The following is a 22,821-nucleotide window of genomic DNA, read 5'->3' as shown; positions in this document are numbered from 1 at the left end:
CCCAGAGACCCCCCCACTCCCAGAGACAGCCCACTCCCAGCGACTCCCCCACTCCCAGAGACAGCCCACTCCCAGCGACTCCCCCACTCCCAGCGACTCCCCCACTCCCAGCGACTCCCCCACTCCCAGCGACTCCTCCACTCCCAGCGACTCCCCCACTCCCAGCGACTCCCCCACTCCCAGAGACTCCCCCACTCCCAGCGACTCCCTCATTCCCAGCGACTCCCCCACTCCCAGCGACTCCCCCACTCCCAGCGATCCCCCCACTCCCAGCGACTCCCCCACTCCCAGAGACTCCCCCACTCCCAGAGACTGCCCCACTCCCAGCGACTCTCCCACTCCCAGAGACTCCCCCACTCCTGGAGACTCCCCACTCCCGGAGACAGCCCACTCCCGGAGACACCCCCACTCCCAGAGTCTCCCCCACTCCCAGAGACACCCCACTCCCAGCGACTCCCCCACTCCCAGCGACTCCCCCACTCCCAGAGACACCCCACTCCCAGCGACTCCCCCACTCCCGGAGACTCCCCCACTCCCAGCGACTCCCCCACTCCCAGCGGCTCCCCCACTCCCAGTGACTCCCCCACTCCTGGAGACTCCCCACTCCCGGAGACAGCCCACTCCTGGAGACACCCCCACTCCCAGAGACTGCCCCACTCCCAGAAACTCCCCCACTCCCAGAGACCCCCCACTCCCAGAGACTGCCCCACTCCCAGAGACTGCCCCACTCCCAGAGACTCCCCACTCCCAGAGACTCCCCACTCCCAGAGACTCCCCACTCCCAGAGACCCCCCACTCCCAGCGACTTCCCACTCCCAGAGACCCCCCACTCCCAGAGACTGCCCCACTCCCAGAGACTCCCCACTCCCAGAGACTCCCCACTCCCAGAGACTCCCCACTCCCAGAGACCCCCCACTCCCAGCGACTCCCCCACTCCCAGAGACTCCCCCACTCCCGGAGACTCCCCCACACGCAGCGACTCCCCCACTCCCAGAGACTCCCCCACTCCCGGAGACTCCCCCACTCCCAGCGACTCCCCCACTCCCAGAGACTCCCCCACTCCTGGAGACTCCCCCACTCCCAGAGACTCCTCCACTCCTGGAGACTCCCCACTCCCGGAGACAGCCCACTCCCGGAGACACCCCCACTCCCAGAGTCTCCCCCACTCCCAGAGACACCCCACTCCCAGCGACTCCCCCACTCCCAGAGACACCCCACTCCCAGCGACTCCCCCACTTCCAGAGACTCCCCCATTCCCAGCGACTCCCCCACTCCCGGAGACTCCCCCACTCCCAGCGACTCCCCCACTCCCAGCGACTCCCCCACTCCCAGTGACACCCCCACTCCTGGAGACACCCCCACTCCCAGAGACTCCCCCACTCCCAGAGACTGCCCCACTCCCAGAGACTCCCTACTCCCAGCGACTCCCCCACTCCCAGAGACCCCCCACTCCCAGCGACTACCCCACTCCCAGCGACTCTCCCACTCCCAGAGACTGCCCCACTCCCAGCGACTTCCCCATTCCCAGCGACTTCCCCACCCCAGAGACACCCCCACTCCCAGCGACTCCTCCACTCCCAGCGACTCCCCCACTCCCAGCGACTCCCCCACTCCCAGAGACTCCCCCACTCCCAGAGACTCCCCCACTCCCAGAGACCCCCCACTCCCAGCGACTCCCCCACTCCCAGCGACTCCCCCACTCCCAGCGACTCCCCCACTCCCAGCGACTCCCCCACTCCCAGAGACTCCCCCACTCCCAGAGACCCCCCACTCCCAGCGACTCCCCCACTCCCAGAGACTCCCCCACTCCCAGCGACTCCCCCACTCCCAGAGACCCCCCACTCCCAGCGACTCCCCCACTCCCAGCGACTCCCCCACTCCCAGAGACTCCCCCACTCCCAGAGACTCCCCCACTCCCAGAGACTCCCCCACTCCTGGAGACTCCCCCACTCCCAGAGACTCCTCCACTCCTGGAGACTCCCCACTCCCGGAGACAGCCCACTCCCGGAGACACCCCCACTCCCAGAGTCTCCCCCACTCCCAGAGACACCCCACTCCCAGCGACTCCCCCACTCCCAGAGACACCCCACTCCCAGCGACTCCCCCACTCCCGGAGACTCCCCCACTCCCAGCGACTCCCCCACTCCCAGCGACTCCCCCACTCCCAGTGACTCCCCCACTCCTGGAGACTCCCCACTCCCGGAGACAGCCCACTCCTGGAGACACCCCCACTCCCAGAGACTGCCCCACTCCCAGAGACTCCCCCACTCCTGGAGACTCCCCCACTCCCAGAGACTCCTCCACTCCTGGAGACTCCCCACTCCCGGAGACAGCCCACTCCCGGAGACACCCCCACTCCCAGAGTCTCCCCCACTCCCAGAGACACCCCACTCCCAGCGACTCCCCCACTCCCAGAGACACCCCACTCCCAGCGACTCCCCCACTCCCGGAGACTCCCCCACTCCCAGCGACTCCCCCACTCCCAGCGACTCCCCCACTCCCAGTGACTCCCCCACTCCTGGAGACTCCCCACTCCCGGAGACAGCCCACTCCTGGAGACACCCCCACTCCCAGAGACTGCCCCACTCCCAGAAACTCCCCCACTCCCAGAGACACCCTACTCCCAGAGACTCCCCCACTCCCAGAGACCCCCCACTCCCAGAGACTGCCCCACTCCCAGAGACTCCCCACTCCCAGAGACTCCCCACTCCCAGAGACCCCCCACTCCCAGCGACTCCCCCACTCCCAGAGACTCCCCTCACTCCCGGAGACTCCCCCACTCCCAGCGACTCCCCCACTCCCAGAGACTCCCCCACTCCCGGAGACTCCCCCACTCCCAGCGACTCCCCCACTCCCAGAGACTCCCCCACTCCCAGAGACTCCCCCACTCCCAGCGACTTCCCCACTCCCAGAGACTCCCCCACTCCCAGCGACTCCCCCACTCCCAGAGACTCCCCCACTCCCAGAGACTCCCCCACTCCCAGAGACTCCCCACTCCCAGAGACTCCCCACTCCCAGAGACTCCCCCACTCCCAGAGACTCCCCACTCCCAGAGACTCCCCCACTCCCAGAGACCCCCCACTCCCAGAGACTGCCCACTCCCAGAGACTCCCCCACTCCCAGAGACCCCCCACTCCCAGCGACTCCCCCACTCCCAGAGACTCCCCAACTCCCAGAGACTCCCCACACCCAGCGACTCGCCCACTCCCGGAGACTCCCCACTCCCAGCGACTCCCACACTCCCAGTGACTCCCCCACTCCCAGAGACTCCCTCACTCCCGGAGACTCCCCCACTCCCAGCGACTCCTCCACTCCCAGCGACTCCCCCACTCCCAGTGACTCCCCCACTCCTGGAGACTCCCCACTCCTGGAGACACCCCCACTCCCAGAGACACCCCACTCCCAGAGACTCCCCCACTCCCAGAGGCTCCCCCACTCCCAGCGACTACCCCACTCCAAGAGACTCCCCCACTCCCAGCGACTCCCCCACTCCCAGCGACTCCCCCACACCCAGCGACTACCCCACTCCCAGAGACTGCCCCACTCCCAGAGACTCCCCCACTCCCAGCGACTACCCCACTCCCAGAGACTCCCCCACTCCCAGCGACTCCCCCACTCCCAGAGACTCCCCCACTCCCAGAGACTGCCCCACTCCCAGAGACTCCCCCACTCCCAGCGACTACCCCACTCCCAGAGACTCCCCCACTCCCAGCGACTACCCCACTCCCAGCGACTCTCCCACTCCCAGAGACTCCCCCACTCCCAGAGACCCCCCACTCCCAGCGACTCCCCCATTCCCAGCGACTTCCCCACCCCAGAGACACCCCCACTCCCGGAGACTCCCGGACTCCCAGCGACTCCTCCACTCCCAGAGACTCCCCACTCCCAGAGACCCCACACTCCCAGAGACCCCCCCACTCCCAGAGACAGCCCACTCCCAGCGACTCCCCCACTCCCAGAGACAGCCCACTCCCAGCGACTCCCCCACTCCCAGCGACTCCCCCACTCCCAGCGACTCCCCCACTCCCAGCGACTCCTCCACTCCCAGCGACTCCCCCACTCCCAGCGACTCCCCCACTCCCAGAGACTCCCCCACTCCCAGCGACTCCCTCATTCCCAGCGACTCCCCCACTCCCAGCGACTCCCCCACTCCCAGCGACTCCCCCACTCCCAGCGACTCCCCCACTCCCAGAGACTCCCCCACTCCCAGAGACTGCCCCACTCCCAGCGACTCTCCCACTCCCAGAGACTCCCCCACTCCTGGAGACTCCCCACTCCCGGAGACAGCCCACTCCCGGAGACACCCCCACTCCCAGAGTCTCCCCCACTCCCAGAGACACCCCACTCCCAGCGACTCCCCCACTCCCAGCGACTCCCCCACTCCCAGAGACACCCCACTCCCAGCGACTCCCCCACTCCCGGAGACTCCCCCACTCCCAGCGACTCCCCCACTCCCAGCGGCTCCCCCACTCCCAGTGACTCCCCCACTCCTGGAGACTCCCCACTCCCGGAGACAGCCCACTCCTGGAGACACCCCCACTCCCAGAGACTGCCCCACTCCCAGAAACTCCCCCACTCCCAGAGACCCCCCACTCCCAGAGACTGCCCCACTCCCAGAGACTGCCCCACTCCCAGAGACTCCCCACTCCCAGAGACTCCCCACTCCCAGAGACTCCCCACTCCCAGAGACCCCCCACTCCCAGCGACTCCCCCACTCCCAGAGAGCCCCCACTCCCAGAGACTGCCCCACTCCCAGAGACTCCCCACTCCCAGAGACTCCCCACTCCCAGAGACTCCCCACTCCCAGAGACCCCCCACTCCCAGCGACTCCCCCACTCCCAGAGACTCCCCCACTCCCGGAGACTCCCCCACTCCCAGCGACTCCCCCACTCCCAGAGACTCCCCCACTCCCGGAGACTCCCCCACTCCCAGCGACTCCCCCACTCCCAGAGACTCCCCCACTCCCAGAGACTCCCCCACTCCCAGTGACTCCCCCACTCCCAGCGACTCCCCCACTCCCAGCGACTCCCCCACTCCCAGAGACTCCCCCACTCCCAGCGACTCCCCCACTCCCAGAGACTGCCCCACTCCCAGCGACTCCCCCACTCCCAGCGACTCCCTCACTCCCAGAGACCCCCCACTCCCAGAGACTCCCCCACTCCCAGAGACCCCCCACTCCCAGCGACTCCCCCACTCCCAGCGACTCCCCCACTCCCAGAGACTCCCCCACTCCCAGAGACTCCCCCACTCCCAGAGACTCCCCACTCCCAGAGACTCCCCAATCCCAGAGACTCCCCCACTCCCAGAGACTCCCCACTCCCAGAGACTCCCCCACTCCCAGAGACCCCCCACTCCCAGCGACTCCCCCACTCCCAGAGACTCCCCCACTCCCAGAGACTCCCCACACCCAGCGACTCGCCCACTCCCAGCGACTCCCCCACTCCCAGCGACTCCCTCACTCCCAGAGACCCCCCACTCCCAGAGACTCCCCCACTCCCAGAGACCCCCCACTCCCAGCGACTCCCCCACTCCCAGCGACTCCCCCACTCCCAGAGACTCCCCCACTCCCAGAGACTCCCCCACTCCCAGAGACTCCCCACTCCCAGAGACTCCCCACTCCCAGAGACTCCCCCACTCCCAGAGACTCCCCACTCCCAGAGACTCCCCCACTCCCAGAGACCCCCCACTCCCAGCGACTCCCCCACTCCCAGAGACTCCCCCACTCCCAGAGACTCCCCACACCCAGCGACTCGCCCACTCCCGGAGACTCCCCCACTCCCAGAGACTCCCCACTCCCAGAGACTCCCCACTCCCAGCGACTCCCACACTCCCAGTGACTCCCCCACTCCCAGAGACTCCCCACTCCTAGAGACTCCCTCACTCCCGGAGACTCCCCCACTCCCAGCGACTCCTCCACTCCCAGCGACTCCCCCACTCCCAGTGACTCCCCCACTCCTGGAGACTCCCCACTCCTGGAGACACCCCCACTCCCAGAGACTGCCCCACTGCCAGAGACTCCCCCACTCCCAGCGATTACCCCACTCCCAGAGACTCCCCCACTCCCAGCGACTCCTCCACTCCCAGCGACTCCCCCACTCCCAGAGACTCCCCCATTCCCAGCGACTCCCCCACTCCCAGAGACTCCCCACTCCCAGCGACTCCCCCACTCCCAGAGACTCCCCACTCCCAGCGACTCCCTCATTCCCAGCGACTCCCCCACTCCCAGCGACTCCCCCACTCCCAGCGACTCCCCCATTCCCAGCGACTCCCCAATTCCCAGCGACTTCCCCACCCCAGAGACACCCCCACTCCCGGAGACTCCCCGACTCCCAGCGACTCCTCCACTCCCAGAGACTCCCCACTCCCAGCGACCCCCCACTCCCAGAGACTCCCCCACTCCCAGAGACAGCCCACTCCCAGCGACTCCCCCACTCCCAGCGACTCCCCCACTCCCAGCGACTCCCCCACTCCCAGCGACTCCCCCACTCCCAGAGACTCCCCACTCCCAGCGACTCCCTCATTCCCAGCGACTCCCCCACTCCCAGCGACTCCCCCACTCCCAGCGACTCCCCCATTCCCAGCGACTCCCCCATTCCCAGCGACTCCCCCACTCCCATAGACTCCCCCACTTCCAGAGACTGCCCCACTCCCAGAGACAACACACTCCCAGAGACTCCCCCACTCCCAGCGGCTCCCCCACTCCCAGCGACTCCCCCACTCCCAGCGACTCCCCCACTCCCAGTGACACCCCCACTCCTGGAGACTCCCCCACTCCCAGAGACTCCCCCACTCCCAGAGACTGCCCCACTCCCAGAGACTCCCTACTGCCAGAGACTCCCCCACTTCCAGCGACTCCCCCACTCCCAGAGACCCCCCACTCCCAGCGACTCTCCCACTCCCAGAGACTGCCCCACTCCCAGAGACCCCCCACTCCCAGCGACTCCCCCACTCCCAGCGACTCCCCCACTCCCAGCGACTCCCCCACTCCCAGTGACACCCCCACTCCTGGAGACTCCCCACTCCCGGAGACTCCCCCACTCCTGGAGACTCCCCACTCCCGGAGACTCCCCCACTCCCAGCGACTCCCCCACTCCCAGCGACTCCCCCACTCCCAGTGACACCCCCACTCCTGGAGACTCCCCACTCCCGGAGACTCCCCACTCCCAGAGACCCCCCACTCCCAGCGACTCCCCCATTCCCAGCGACTTCCCCACCCCAGAGACACCCCCACTCCCGGAGACAGCCCACTCCTGGAGACACCCCCACTCCCAGAGACTCCCTACTCCCAGAGACTCCCCCACTCCCAGAGACTCCCCCACTCCCAGAGACTGCCCCACTCCCAGAGACTCCCCACTCCCAGAGACCCCCCACTCCCAGCGACTCCCCCACTCCCAGCGACTCCCCCACTCCCAGAGACACCCCCAATCCCAGAGACTCCCCCACTCCCAGAGACTCCCCCACTCCCAGCGACTCGCCCACTCCCAGCGACTCCCCCACTCCCAGCGACTCCCTCACTCCCAGAGACCCCCCACTCCCAGAGACTCCCCCACTCCCAGAGACCCCCCACTCCCAGCGACTCCCCCACTCCCAGCGACTCCCCCACTCCCAGAGACTCCCCCACTCCCAGAGACTCCCCCACTCCCAGAGACTCCCCACTCCCAGAGACTCCCCCACTCCCAGAGACTCCCCACTCCCAGAGACTCCCCCACTCCCAGAGACCCCCCACTCCCAGCGACTCCCCCACTCCCAGAGACTCCCCCACTCCCAGAGACTCCCCACACCCAGCGACTCGCCCACTCCCGGAGACTCCCCCACTCCCAGAGACTCCCCACTCCCAGAGACTCCCCACTCCCAGCGACTCCCACACTCCCAGTGACTCCCCCACTCCCAGAGACTCCCCACTCCTAGAGACTCCCTCACTCCCGGAGACTCCCCCACTCCCAGCGACACCTCCACTCCCAGCGACTCCCCCACTCCCAGTGACTCCCCCACTCCTGGAGACTCCCCACTCCTGGAGACACCCCCACTCCCAGAGACTGCCCCACTGCCAGAGACTCCCCCACTCCCAGCGATTACCCCACTCCCAGAGACTCCCCCACTCCCAGCGACTCCTCCACTCCCAGCGACTCCCCCACTCCCAGAGACTCCCCCATTCCCAGCGACTCCCCCACTCCCAGAGACTCCCCACTCCCAGCGACTCCCCCACTCCCAGAGACTCCCCACTCCCAGCGACTCCCTCATTCCCAGCGACTCCCCCACTCCCAGCGACTCCCCCACTCCCAGCGACTCCCCCATTCCCAGCGACTCCCCCATTCCCAGCGACTTCCCCACCCCAGAGACACCCCCACTCCCGGAGACTCCCCGACTCCCAGCGACTCCTCCACTCCCAGAGACTCCCCACTCCCAGCGACCCCCCACTCCCAGAGACTCCCCCACTCCCAGAGACAGCCCACTCCCAGCGACTCCCCCACTCCCAGCGACTCCCCCACTCCCAGCGACTCCCCCACTCCCAGCGACTCCCCCACTCCCAGCGACTCCCCCACTCCCAGAGACTCCCCACTCCCAGCGACTCCCTCATTCCCAGCGACTCCGCCACTCCCAGCGACTCCCCCACTCCCAGCGACTCCCCCATTCCCAGCGACTCCCCCATTCCCAGCGACTCCCCCACTCCCATAGACTCCCCCACTTCCAGAGACTGCCCCACTCCCAGAGACAACACACTCCCAGAGACTCCCCCACTCCCAGCGGCTCCCCCACTCCCAGCGACTCCCCCACTCCCAGCGACTCCCCCACTCCCAGTGACACCCCCACTCCTGGAGACTCCCCCACTCCCAGAGACTCCCCCACTCCCAGAGACTGCCCCACTCCCAGAGACTCCCTACTCCCAGAGACTCCCCCACTTCCAGCGACTCCCCCACTCCCAGAGACCCCCCACTCCCAGCGACTCTCCCACTCCCAGAGACTGCCCCACTCCCAGAGACCCCCCACTCCCAGCGACTCCCCCACTCCCAGCGACTCCCCCACTCCCAGCGACTCCCCCACTCCCAGTGACACCCCCACTCCTGGAGACTCCCCACTCCCGGAGACTCCCCCACTCCTGGAGACTCCCCACTCCCGGAGACTCCCCCACTCCCAGCGACTCCCCCACTCCCAGCGACTCCCCCACTCCCAGTGACACCCCCACTCCTGGAGACTCCCCACTCCCGGAGACTCCCCACTCCCAGAGACCCCCCACTCCAGCGACTCCCCCATTCCCAGCGACTTCCCCACCCCAGAGACTCCCCCACTCCCGGAGACAGCCCACTCCTGGAGACACCCCCACTCCCAGAGACTCCCCCACTCCCAGAGACTGCCCCACTCCCAGAGACTCCCTACTCCCAGAGACTCCCCCACTCCCAGCGACTCCCCCACTCCCAGAGACTCCCCCACTCCCAGAGACTGCCCCACTCCCAGAGACTCCCCACTCCCAGAGACCCCCCACTCCCAGCGACTCCCCCACTCCCAGCGACTCCCCCACTCCCAGAGACACCCCCAATCCCAGAGACTCCCCCACTCCCAGAGACTCCCCCACTCCCAGCGACCCCCACTCCCAGCGACTCCCCCACTCCCAGAGACTCCCCCACTCCCAGAGAACCCCCACTCCCAGCGACTCCCCCACTCCCAGAGACACCCCCACTCCCAGAGACTCCCCCACTCCCAGAGACTCCCCCACTCCCAGCGACTCCCCCACTCCCAGCGACTCCCCCACTCCCAGCGACTCCCCCACTCCCAGCGACTCCTCCACTCCCAGTGACTCCCCCACTCCCAGCGACTCCCCCACTCCCAGCGACTCCCCACTCCCAGAGACTCCCTACTCCCAGAGACTCCCCCACTCCCAGCGACTCCCCACTCCCAGAGACTCCCCCACTCCCAGAGACCCCCCACTCCCAGCGACTCCCCCACTCCCAGCGACTCCCCCACTCCCAGCGACTCCCCCACTCCCAGCGACTCCCCCACTCCCAGCGACTCCCCCACTCCCAGAGACTCCCCCACTCCCAGAGACCCCCCACTCCCTGCGACTCCCCCACTCCCAGAGACTCCCCCACTCCTGGAGACTCCCCCACTCCCAGAGACTCCCCCACTCCCAGCGACTCCCCCACTCCCGGAGACTCCCCCACTCCCAGCGACTCCCCCACTCCCAGCGACTCCCCCACTCCCAGTGACTCCCCCACTCCTGGAGACACCCCCACTCCCAGAGACCCCCCACTCCCAGCGACTCCCCCACTCCCAGCGACTCCCCCACTCCCAGTGACACCCCCACTCCTGGAGACTCCCCCACTCCCAGCGACTCCCCCACTCCCAGCGACTCCCCCACTCCCAGTGACACCCCCACTCCTGGAGACTCCCCCACTCCCAGAGACTCCCCCACTCCCAGAGACTGCCTCACTCCCAGAGACTCCCTACTCCCTGAGACTCCCCCACTTCCAGCGACTCCCCCACTCCCAGAGACCCCCCACTCCCAGCGACTCTCCCACTCCCAGAGACTGCCCCACTCCCAGAGACCCCCCACTCCCAGCGACTCCCCCACTCCCAGCGACTCCCCCACTCCCAGCGACTCCCCCACTCCCAGTGACACCCCCACTCCTGGAGACTCCCCACTCCCGGAGACTCCCCCACTCCTGGAGACTCCCCACTCCCGGAGACTCCCCCACTCCCAGCGACTCCCCCACTCCCAGTGACACCCCCACTCCTGGAGACTCCCCACTCCCGGAGACTCCCCACTCCCAGAGACCCCCCACTCCCAGCGACTCCCCCATTCCCAGCGACTTCCCCACCCCAGAGACTCCCCCACTCCCGGAGACAGCCCACTCCTGTAGACACCCCCACTCCCAGAGACTCCCCCACTCCCAGAGACTGCCCCACTCCCAGAGACTCCCTACTCCCAGAGACTCCCCCACTCCCAGCGACTCCCCCACTTCCATAGACCCCCCACTCCCAGCGACTCCCCCATTCCCAGCGACTTCCCCACCCCAGAGACTCCCCCACTCCCGGAGACTCCCCGACACCCAGAGACTCCCCCACTCCCAGCGACTTCCCCACTCCCAGCGACTTCCCCACTCCCAGAGACTCCCCCACTCCCAGCGACTACCCCACTCCGAGCGACTCCCCCACTCCCAGCGACTCCTCCACTCCCAGCGACTCCCCCACTCCCAGTGACTCCCCCACTCCCAGAGACTCCCCCACTCCCAGGGACCCCCCCACTCCCAGAGACTACCCCACTCCCAGAGACTCCCCCACTCCCAGAGACCCCCCACTCCCTGCGACTCCCCCACTCCCGGAGACAGCCCACTCCCAGCGACTCCCCCACTCCCAGCGACTCCCCCACTCCCAGCGACTCCCCCACTCCCAGAGACACCCCCACTCCCAGAGACTCCCCCACTCCCAGAGACTCCCCCACTCCCAGCGACTCCCCCACTCCCAGCGACTCCCCCACTCCCAGAGACTCCCCCACTCCCAGCGACTCCCCCACTCCCAGCGACTCCCCCACTCCCAGCGACTCCCACACTCCCAGTGACTCCCCCACTCCCAGCGACTCCCCCACTCCCAGCGACTCCCCACTCCCAGAGACTCCCTACTCCCAGAGACTCCCCCACTCCCAGCGACTCCCCACTCCCAGAGACTCCCCCACTCCCAGAGACCCCCCACCCCCAGAGACTCCCCCACTCCCAGAGACTCCCTACTCCCAGAGCCTCCCCCACTCCCAGCGACTCCCCCACTCCCAGCGACTCCCCCACTCCCAGCGACTCCCCCACTCCCAGCGACTCCCCCACTCCCAGAGACTCCCCCACTCCCAGAGACGCCCCCACTCCCAGAGACTCCCCCACTCCTGGAGACTCCCCACTCCCGGAGACTCCCCACTCCCAGAGACCCCCCACTCCCAGCGACTCCCCCATTCCCAGCGACTTCCCCACCCCAGAGACTCCCCCACTCCCGGAGACAGCCCACTCCTGGAGACACCCCCACTCCCAGAGACTCCCCCACTCCCAGAGACTCCCCCACTCCTGGAGACTCCCCCACTCCCAGAGACTCCTCCACTCCTGGAGACTCCCCACTCCCGGAGACAGCCCACTCCCGGAGACACCCCCACTCCCAGAGTATTCCCCACTCCCAGAGACACCCCACTCCCAGCGACTCCCCCACTCCCAGAGACACACCACTCCCAGCGACTCCCCCACTCCCGGAGACCCCCCACTCCCAGCGACTCCCCCACTCCCAGCGACTCCCCCACTCCCAGTGACTCCCCCACTCCTGGAGACTCCCCACTCCCGGAGACAGCCCACTCCCGGAGACTCCCCCACTCCCAGTGACTCCCCCACTCCTGGAGACTCCCCACTCCCGGAGACAGCCCACTCCTGGAGACACCCCCACTCCCAGAGACCCCCCACTCCCAGCGACTCCCCCACTCCCAGCGACTCCCCCACTCCCAGTGACACCCCCACTCCTGGAGACTCCCCACTCCCGGAGACAGCCCACTCCTGGAGACACCCCCACTCCCAGAGACTCCCCCACTCCCAGAGACTGCCCCACTCCCAGAGACTCCCTACTCCCAGAGACTCCCCCACTTCCAGCGACTCCCCCACTCCCAGAGACCCCCCACTCCCAGCGACTCCCCCATTCCCAGCGACTTCCCCACCCCAGAGACACCCCCACTCCCGGAGACTCCCCGACTCCCAGAGACAGCCCACTCCCAGCGACTCCCCCACTCCCAGCGACTCCCCCACTCCCAGAGACCCCCCACTCCCAGCGACTCCCCCATTCCCAGCGACTTCCCCACCCCAGAGACACCCCCACTCCCGGAGACTCCCCGACTCCCAGAGACAGCCCACTCCCAGCGACTCCTCCACTCCCAGCGACTCCCCCACTCCCAGCGACTCCCCCACTCCCAGAGACTCCCCCACTCCCAGAGACTCCCCCACTCCCAGAGACTCCCCCACTCCCAGAGACTCCCCACTCCCGGAGACTCCCCCACTCCCAGAGACCCCCCACTCCCAGCGACTCCCCCACTCCCAGCGACTCCCCCACTCCCAGCGACTCCCCCACTCCCATTGACTCCCCCACTCCCAGCGACTCCCCCACTCCCAGCGACTCCCCCACTCCCAGAGACTCCTCCACTCCCAGAGACCCCCCACTCCCAGCGACTCCCCCACTCCCAGCGACTCCCCCACTCCCAGCGACTCCCCCACTCCCAGCGACTCCCCCACTCCCAGTGACTCCCCCACTCCCAGCGACTCCCCCACTCCCAGCGACTCCCCCACTCCCAGAGACTCACCCACTCCCAGAGACCCCCCACTCCCAGCGACTCCCCCACTCCCAGCGACACCCCCACTCCCAGTGACTCCCCCACTCCCAGCGACTCCCCCACTCCCAGCGACTCCCCCACTCCCAGCGACTCCCCCACTCCCAGCGACTCCCCCACTCCCAGCGACTCCCCCACTCCCAGCGACTCCCCCACTCCCAGAGACTCCCACACTACCAGAGACCCCCCAATCCCTGCGACTCCCCCACTCCCAGTGACTCCCCCACTCCTGGAGACTCCCCCACTCCCAGAGACTCCTCCACTCCTGGAGACTCCCCACTCCCGGAGACAGCCCACTCCCGGAGACACCCCCACTCCCAGAGTCTCCCCCACTCCCAGAGACACCCCACTCCCAGCGACTCCCCCACTCCCAGAGACACCCCACTCCCAGCGACTCCCCCACTCCCGGAGACTCCCCCACTCCCAGCGACTCCCCCACTCCCAGCGACTCCCCCACTCCCAGTGACTCCCCCACTCCTGGAGACTCCCCACTCCCGGAGACAGCCCACTCCTGGAGACACCCCCACTCCCAGAGACTGCCCCACTCCCAGAAACTCCCCCACTCCCAGAGACACCCTACTCCCAGAGACTCCCCCACTCCCAGAGACCCCCCACTCCCAGAGACTGCCCCACTCCCAGAGACTCCCCACTCCCAGAGACCCCCCACTCCCAGCGACTCCCCCACTCCCAGAGACTCCCCCACTCCCGGAGACTCCCCCACTCCCAGCGACTCCCCCACTCCCAGAGACTCCCCCACTCCCGGAGACTCCCCCACTCCCAGCGACTCCCCCACTCCCAGAGACTCCCCCACTCCCAGAGACTCCCCCACTCCCAGTGACTCCCCCACTCCCAGAGACTCCCCCACTCCCAGCGACTCCCCCACTCCCAGAGACTGCCCCACTCCCAGAGACCCCCCACTCCCAGCGACTCCCCCACTCCCAGCGACACCCCCACTCCCAGCGACTCCCCCACTCCCAGAGACCCCCCACCCCCAGCGATTCCCCCACTCCCAGAGACTGCCCCACTCCCAGAGACACCCTACTCCCAGAGACTCCCCCACTCCCAGAGACTCCCCACTCCCAGAGACTCCCCACTCCCAGAGATTCCCCCACTCCCAGAGACTCCCCACTCCCAGAGACTCCCCCACTCCCAGAGACCCCCCACTCCCAGAGATTGCCCCACTCCCAGAGACTCCCCCACTCCCAGAGACTCCCCCACTCCCAGAGACTCCCCACACCCAGCGACTCGCCCACTCCCGGAGACTCCCCCACTCCCAGAGACTCCCCACTCCCAGAGACTCCCCACTCCCAGCGACTCCCCCACTCCCAGAGACCCCCCCACTCCCAGAGACTCCCCCACTCCCAGAGACTGCCCCACTCCCAGAGACTCCCCACTCCTAGAGACTCCCTCACTCCCGGAGACTCCCCCACTCCCAGCGACTCCCCCACTCCCAGCGACTCCCCCACTCCCAGTGACTCCCCCACTCCTGGAGACTCCCCACTCCTGGAGACACCCCCACTCCCAGAGACTGCCCCACTCCCAGAGACTCCCTACTCCCAGAGACTCCACACTCCCAGAGACCCCCCACTCCCAGCGACTCCCCCACTCCCGGAGACTCCCCGACTCCCAGCGACTCCCCCACTCCCAGCGACTCCCCCACTCCCAGAGACCCCCCATTCCCAGAGATTCCCCCACTCCCAGAGACCCCCCACTCCCAGCGACTTCCCCACTCCCAGAGACCCCCCACTCCCAGAGATTCCCCCACTCCCAGAGACCCCCCACTCCCATAGACTCCCCACTCCCGGAGACAGCCCACTCCTGGAGACACCCCCACTCCCAGAGACTCGCCCACTCCCAGAGACTGCCCCACTCCCAGAGACTCCCTACTCCCAGAGACACCCCCACTCCCAGAGACTCCCCCACTCCCAGAGACCCCCCACTCCCAGAGACCCCCCACTCCCAGCGACTCCCCCACACCCAGCGACTCCCCCACTCCCAGCGACTCCCCCACTCCCAGAGACTCCCCCACTCCCAGCGACTCCCCCTCTCCCAGCGACTCCCCCACTCCCAGCGACACCCCCACTCCCAGAGACTCCCCCACTCCCAGCGACTCCCCCTCTCCCAGCGACTCCCCCACTCCCAGCGACTCCCCCACTCCCAGAGACTCCCCCACTCCCAGCAACTCCCCCACTCCCAGAGACTCCCTACTCCCAGCGACTCCCCCACTCCCAGCGACTCCCCCACTCCCATAGACTCCCCCACTCCCAGAAACCCCCTACTCCCAGAGACTCCCCCACTCCCAGAGACCCCCTACTCCCAGAGACTCCCCCACTCCCAGAGACCCCCCACTCCCAGCGACTCCCCCACTCCCAGAGACTACCCCACTCCCAGAGACCCCCCACTCCTGGAGACACCCCCACTCCCAGAGACTCCCCCACTCCCAGAGACTCCTCCACTCCTGGAGACTCCCCACTCCTGGAGACACCCCCACTCCCAGAGACTCCCCCACTCCCAGCGACTCCCCCACTCCCGGAGACTCCCCCATTCCCAGCGACTCCCCCACTCCCAGCGACTCCCCCACTCCCAGCGACTCCCCCACTCCTGGAGACACCCCCACTCCCAGAGAGTCCCCCACTCCCAGAGACTCCCCCAGTCCCAGTGACTCCCCCACTTCCAGAGACTCCCCCCCTCCTGGAGACACCGCCAGTCCCGGAGACTCCCCCACTCCCAGCGACTCCCCCACACCCAGCGACTCCCCCACTCCCAGCGACTCCCCCACTCCCAGAGACTCCCCCATTCCCAGAGACTCCCCCACTCCCAGTGACTCCCCCACTGCCAGCGACTCCCCCACTCCCAGAGACCCCCCACTCCCTGCGACTCCCCCACTCCCAGCGACTCCTCCACTCCCAGAGACTCCTCCACTCCCAGAGACTCCCCACTCCCAGCGACTCCCCCACTCCCAGCGACTCCCCCACTCCCAGAGACCCCCTACTCACAGAGACTCCCCCACTCCCAGAGACCCCCCACTCCTGGAGACTCCCCTCTCCCAGCGACTCCCCCACTCCCAGCGACTCCCCTACTCCCATAGACTCCCCCACTCCCAGAGACCCCCCACTCCCTGCGACTCCCCCACTCCCTGCGACTCCCCCACTCCCAGAGACTCCTCCACTCCTGGAGACTCCCCACTCCCGGAGACAGCCCACTCCCGGAGACACCCCCACTTCCAGAGACTCCCCATTCCCAGCGACTCCCCCACTCCCAGAGACACCCCACTCCCAGCGACTCCCCCACTCCCGGAGACACCCCACTCCTGGAGACTCCTCACTCCCAGAGACTCCCCACTTCGAGGGACTCCCCCACTTCCAGAGACTCCCCCACTCCCAGAGATTCCCCCACTCCCAGCGACTCCCCCACTCCCAGAGACTCCCCCACTCCTGGAGACTCCCCACTCCCAGCGACTCCCCCACTCCCAGTGACACCCCCACTCCCAGAGACTGCCCCACTCCCAGAGACTGCCCCACTCCCAGAGACTCCCTACTCCCAGAGACTCCCCCATTCCCAGAGACTGCCCCACTCCCAGAGACTGCCCCACTCCCAGAGACTCCCTACTCCCAGAGACTGCCCCACTCCCAGAGACTCCCTACTCCCAGAGACTCCCCCACTCCCAGAGACCCCCCACTCCCAGAGACCCCCCACTCCCAGAGACCCCCCACTACCAGCGACTCCGCCACTCCCAGAGACTCCCCCACTCCCAGAGACTCCCGCACTCCTGGAGACTCCCCACTCCCGGAGACAGCCCACTCCCGGAGACACCCCCACTCCCAGAGAATCCCCCACTCCCAGAAACTCCCTCACTCCCAGAGACTCCCCACTCCCAGAGACTCCCCCACTTCCAGAGACTCCCCCACTCCCAGAGATTCCCCCACTCCCAGAGACAGCCCACTCCCAGCGACTCCCCCACTCCCAGCGACTCCTCCACTCCCAGAGACTCCCCCACTCCCAGAGACTCCCCCACTCCCAGCGACTCCCCCTCTCCCAGCGACTCCCCCACTCCCAGCGACACCCCCACTCCCAGAGACTCCCCCACTCCCAGCGACTCCCCCATTCCCAGCGACTCCCCCACTCCCAGCGACTCCCCCACTCCCAGCGACTCCCCCACTCCCAGCGACTCCCCCACTCCCAGAGACTCCCCCACTCCCAGAGACTCCCCCACTCCTGGAGACTCCCCCACTCCCAGAGACTCCTCCACTCCTGGAGACTCCCCACTCCCGGAGACAGCCCACTCCCGGAGACACCCCCACTCCCAGAGTCTCCCCCACTCCCAGAGACACCCCACTCCCAGCGACTCCCCCACTCCCAGAGACACCCCACTCCCAGCGACTCCCCCACTTCCAGAGACTCCCCCATTCCCAGCGACTCCCCCACTCCCGGAGACTCCCCCACTCCCAGCGACTCCCCCACTCCCAGCGACTCCCCCACTCCCAGTGACACCCCCACTCCTGGAGACACCCCCACTCCCAGAGACTCCCCCACTCCCAGAGACTGCCCCACTCCCAGAGACTCCCTACTCCCAGCGACTCCCCCACTCCCAGAGACCCCCCACTCCCAGCGACTACCCCACTCCCAGCGACTCTCCCACTCCCAGAGACTGCCCCACTCCCAGCGACTCCCCCATTCCCAGCGACTTCCCCACCCCAGAGACACCCCCACTCCCAGCGACTCCTCCACTCCCAGCGACTCCCCCACTCCCAGCGACTCCCCCACTCCCAGAGACTCCCCCACTCCCAGAGACTCCCCCACTCCCAGAGACCCCCCACTCCCAGCGACTCCCCCACTCCCAGCGACTCCCCCACTCCCAGCGACTCCCCCACTCCCAGCGACTCCCCCACTCCCAGAGACTCCCCCACTCCCAGAGACCCCCCACTCCCAGCGACTCCCCCACTCCCAGAGACTCCCCCACTCCCAGCGACTCCCCCACTCCCAGAGACCCCCCACTCCCAGCGACTCCCCCACTCCCAGCGACTCCCCCACTCCCAGCGACTCCCCCACTCCCAGCGACTCCCCCACTCCCAGAGACTCCCCCACTCCCAGAGACTCCCCCACTCCCAGAGACTCCCCCACTCCTGGAGACTCCCCCACTCCCAGAGACTCCTCCACTCCTGGAGACTCCCCACTCCCGGAGACAGCCCACTCCCGGAGACACCCCCACTCCCAGAGTCTCCCCCACTCCCAGAGACACCCCACTCCCAGCGACTCCCCCACTCCCAGAGACACCCCACTCCCAGCGACTCCCCCACTCCCGGAGACTCCCCCACTCCCAGCGACTCCCCCACTCCCAGCGACTCCCCCACTCCCAGTGACTCCCCCACTCCTGGAGACTCCCCACTCCCGGAGACAGCCCACTCCTGGAGACACCCCCACTCCCAGAGACTGCCCCACTCCCAGAAACTCCCCCACTCCCAGAGACACCCTACTCCCAGAGACTCCCCCACTCCCAGAGACCCCCCACTCCCAGAGACTGCCCCACTCCCAGAGACTCCCCACTCCCAGAGACTCCCCACTCCCAGAGACCCCCCACTCCCAGCGACTCCCCCACTCCCAGAGACTCCCCCACTCCCGGAGACTCCCCCACTCCCAGCGACTCCCCCACTCCCAGAGACTCCCCCACTCCCGGAGACTCCCCCACTCCCAGCGACTCCCCCACTCCCAGAGACTCCCCCACTCCCAGAGACTCCCCCACTCCCAGCGACTTCCCCACTCCCAGAGACTCCCCCACTCCCAGCGACTCCCCCACTCCCAGCGACTCCTCCACTCCCAGCGACTCCCCCACTCCCAGCGACTCCCCCACTCCCAGAGACTCCCCCACTCCCAGAGACTCCCCCACTCCCAGAGACTCCCCCACTCCCAGAGACTCCCCACTCCCGGAGACTCCCCCACTCCCAGAGACCCCCCACTCCCAGCGACTCCCCCACTCCCAGCGACTCCCCCACTCCCAGCGACTCCCCCACTCCCATTGACTCCCCCACTCCCAGCGACTCCCCCACTCCCAGCGACTCCCCCACTCCCAGAGACTCCTCCACTCCCAGAGACCCCCCACTCCCAGCGACTCCCCCACTCCCAGCGACTCCCCCACTCCCAGCGACTCCCCCACTCCCAGCGACTCCCCCACTCCCAGTGACTCCCCCACTCCCAGCGACTCCCCCACTCCCAGCGACTCCCCCACTCCCAGAGACTCACCCACTCCCAGAGACCCCCCACTCCCAGCGACTCCCCCACTCCCAGCGACACCCCCACTCCCAGTGACTCCCCCACTCCCAGCGACTCCCCCACTCCCAGCGACTCCCCCACTCCCAGCGACTCCCCCACTCCCAGCGACTCCCCCACTCCCAGCGACTCCCCCACTCCCAGCGACTCCCCCACTCCCAGCGACTCCCCCACTCCCAGAGACTCCCACACTCCCAGAGACCCCCCACTCCCTGCGACTCCCCCACTCCCAGTGACTCCCCCACTCCTGGAGACTCCCCCACTCCCAGAGACTCCTCCACTCCTGGAGACTCCCCACTCCCGGAGACAGCCCACTCCCGGAGACACCCCCACTCCCAGAGTCTCCCCCACTCCCAGAGACACCCCACTCCCAGCGACTCCCCCACTCCCAGAGACACCCCACTCCCAGCGACTCCCCCACTCCCGGAGACTCCCCCACTCCCAGCGACTCCCCCACTCCCAGCGACTCCCCCACTCCCAGTGACTCCCCCACTCCTGGAGACTCCCCACTCCCGGAGACAGCCCACTCCTGGAGACACCCCCACTCCCAGAGACTGCCCCACTCCCAGAAACTCCCCCACTCCCAGAGACACCCGACTCCCAGAGACTCCCCCACTCCCAGAGACCCCCCACTCCCAGAGACTGCCCCACTCCCAGAGACTCCCCACTCCCAGAGACCCCCCACTCCCAGCGACTCCCCCACTCCCAGAGACTCCCCCACTCCCGGAGACTCCCCCACTCCCAGCGACTCCCCCACTCCCAGAGACTCCCCCACTCCCGGAGACTCCCCCACTCCCAGCGACTCCCCCACTCCCAGAGACTCCCCCACTCCCAGAGACTCCCCCACTCCCAGTGACTCCCCCACTCCCAGAGACTCCCCCACTCCCAGCGACTCCCCCACTCCCAGAGACTGCCCCACTCCCAGAGACCCCCCACTCCCAGCGACTCCCCCACTCCCAGCGACTCCCCCACTCCCAGCGACTCCCCCACTCCCAGAGACCCCCCACCCCCAGCGATTCCCCCACTCCCAGAGACTGCCCCACTCCCAGACACACCCTACTCCCAGAGACTCCCCCACTCCCAGAGACTCCCCACTCCCAGAGACTCCCCACTCCCAGAGATTCCCCCACTCCCAGAGACTCCCCACTCCCAGAGACTCCCCCACTCCCAGAGACCCCCCACTCCCAGAGATTGCCCCACTCCCAGAGACTCCCCCACTCCCAGAGACTCCCCCACTCCCAGAGACTCCCCACACCCAGCGACTCGCCCACTCCCGGAGACTCCCCCACTCCCAGAGACTCCCCACTCCCAGAGACTCCCCACTCCCAGCGACTCCCCCACTCCCAGAGACCCCCCCACTCCCAGAGACTCCCCCACTCCCAGAGACTGCCCCACTCCCAGAGACTCCCCACTCCTAGAGACTCCCTCACTCCCGGAGACTCCCCCACTCCCAGCGACTCCCCCACTCCCAGCGACTCCCCCACTCCCAGTGACTCCCCCACTCCTGGAGACTCCCCACTCCTGGAGACACCCCCACTCCCAGAGACTGCCCCACTCCCAGAGACTCCCTACTCCCAGAGACTCCACACTCCCAGAGACCCCCCACTCCCAGCGACTCCCCCACTCCCGGAGACTCCCCGACTCCCAGCGACTCCCCCACTCCCAGCGACTCCCCCACTCCCAGAGACCCCCCATTCCCAGAGATTCCCCCACTCCCAGAGACCCCCCACTCCCAGCGACTTCCCCACTCCCAGAGACCCCCCACTCCCAGAGATTCCCCCACTCCCAGAGACCCCCCACTCCCATAGACTCCCCACTCCCGGAGACAGCCCACTCCTGGAGACACCCCCACTCCCAGAGACTCGCCCACTCCCAGAGACTGCCCCACTCCCAGAGACTCCCTACTCCCAGAGACACCCCCACTCCCAGAGACTCCCCCACTCCCAGAGACCCCCCACTCCCAGAGACCCCCCACTCCCAGCGACTCCCCCACACCCAGCGACTCCCCCACTCCCAGCGACTCCCCCACTCCCAGAGACTCCCCCACTCCCAGCGACTCCCCCTCTCCCAGCGACTCCCCCACTCCCAGCGACACCCCCACTCCCAGAGACTCCCCCACTCCCAGCGACTCCCCCTCTCCCAGCGACTCCCCCACTCCCAGCGACTCCCCCACTCCCAGAGACTCCCCCACTCCCAGCAACTCCCCCACTCCCAGAGACTCCCTACTCCCAGCGACTCCCCCACTCCCAGCGACTCCCCCACTCCCATAGACTCCCCCACTCCCAGAAACCCCCTACTCCCAGAGACTCCCCCACTCCCAGAGACCCCCTACTCCCAGAGACTCCCCCACTCCCAGAGACCCCCCACTCCCAGCGACTCCCCCACTCCCAGAGACTACCCCACTCCCAGAGACCCCCCACTCCTGGAGACACCCCCACTCCCAGAGACTCCCCCACTCCCAGAGACTCCTCCACTCCTGGAGACTCCCCACTCCTGGAGACACCCCCACTCCCAGAGACTCCCCCACTCCCAGCGACTCCCCCACTCCCGGAGACTCCCCCATTCCCAGCGACTCCCCCACTCCCAGCGACTCCCCCACTCCCAGCGACTCCCCCACTCCTGGAGACACCCCCACTCCCAGAGAGTCCCCCACTCCCAGAGACTCCCCCAGTCCCAGTGACTCCCCCACTTCCAGAGACTCCCCCCCTCCCGGAGACACCGCCAGTCCCGGAGACTCCCCCACTCCCAGCGACTCCCCCACACCCAGCGACTCCCCCACTCCCAGCGACTCCCCCACTCCCAGAGACTCCCCCATTCCCAGAGACTCCCCCACTCCCAGTGACTCCCCCACTGCCAGCGACTCCCCCACTCCCAGAGACCCCCCACTCCCTGCGACTCCCCCACTCCCAGCGACTCCTCCACTCCCAGAGACTCCTCCACTCCCAGAGACTCCCCACTCCCAGCGACTCCCCCACTCCCAGCGACTCCCCCACTCCCAGAGACCCCCTACTCACAGAGACTCCCCCACTCCCAGAGACCCCCCACTCCTGGAGACTCCCCTCTCCCAGCGACTCCCCCACTCCCAGCGACTCCCCCACTCCCATAGACTCCCCCACTCCCAGAGACCCCCCACTCCCTGCGACTCCCCCACTCCCTGCGACTCCCCCACTCCCAGAGACTCCTCCACTCCTGGAGACTCCCCACTCCCGGAGACAGCCCAC

This window comes from Scyliorhinus torazame, chromosome 13, assembly GCF_047496885.1.
Source record: "Scyliorhinus torazame isolate Kashiwa2021f chromosome 13, sScyTor2.1, whole genome shotgun sequence".
NCBI lineage: Eukaryota > Metazoa > Chordata > Chondrichthyes > Carcharhiniformes > Scyliorhinidae > Scyliorhinus > Scyliorhinus torazame.
This window is presented reverse-complemented; position numbering follows the sequence as displayed.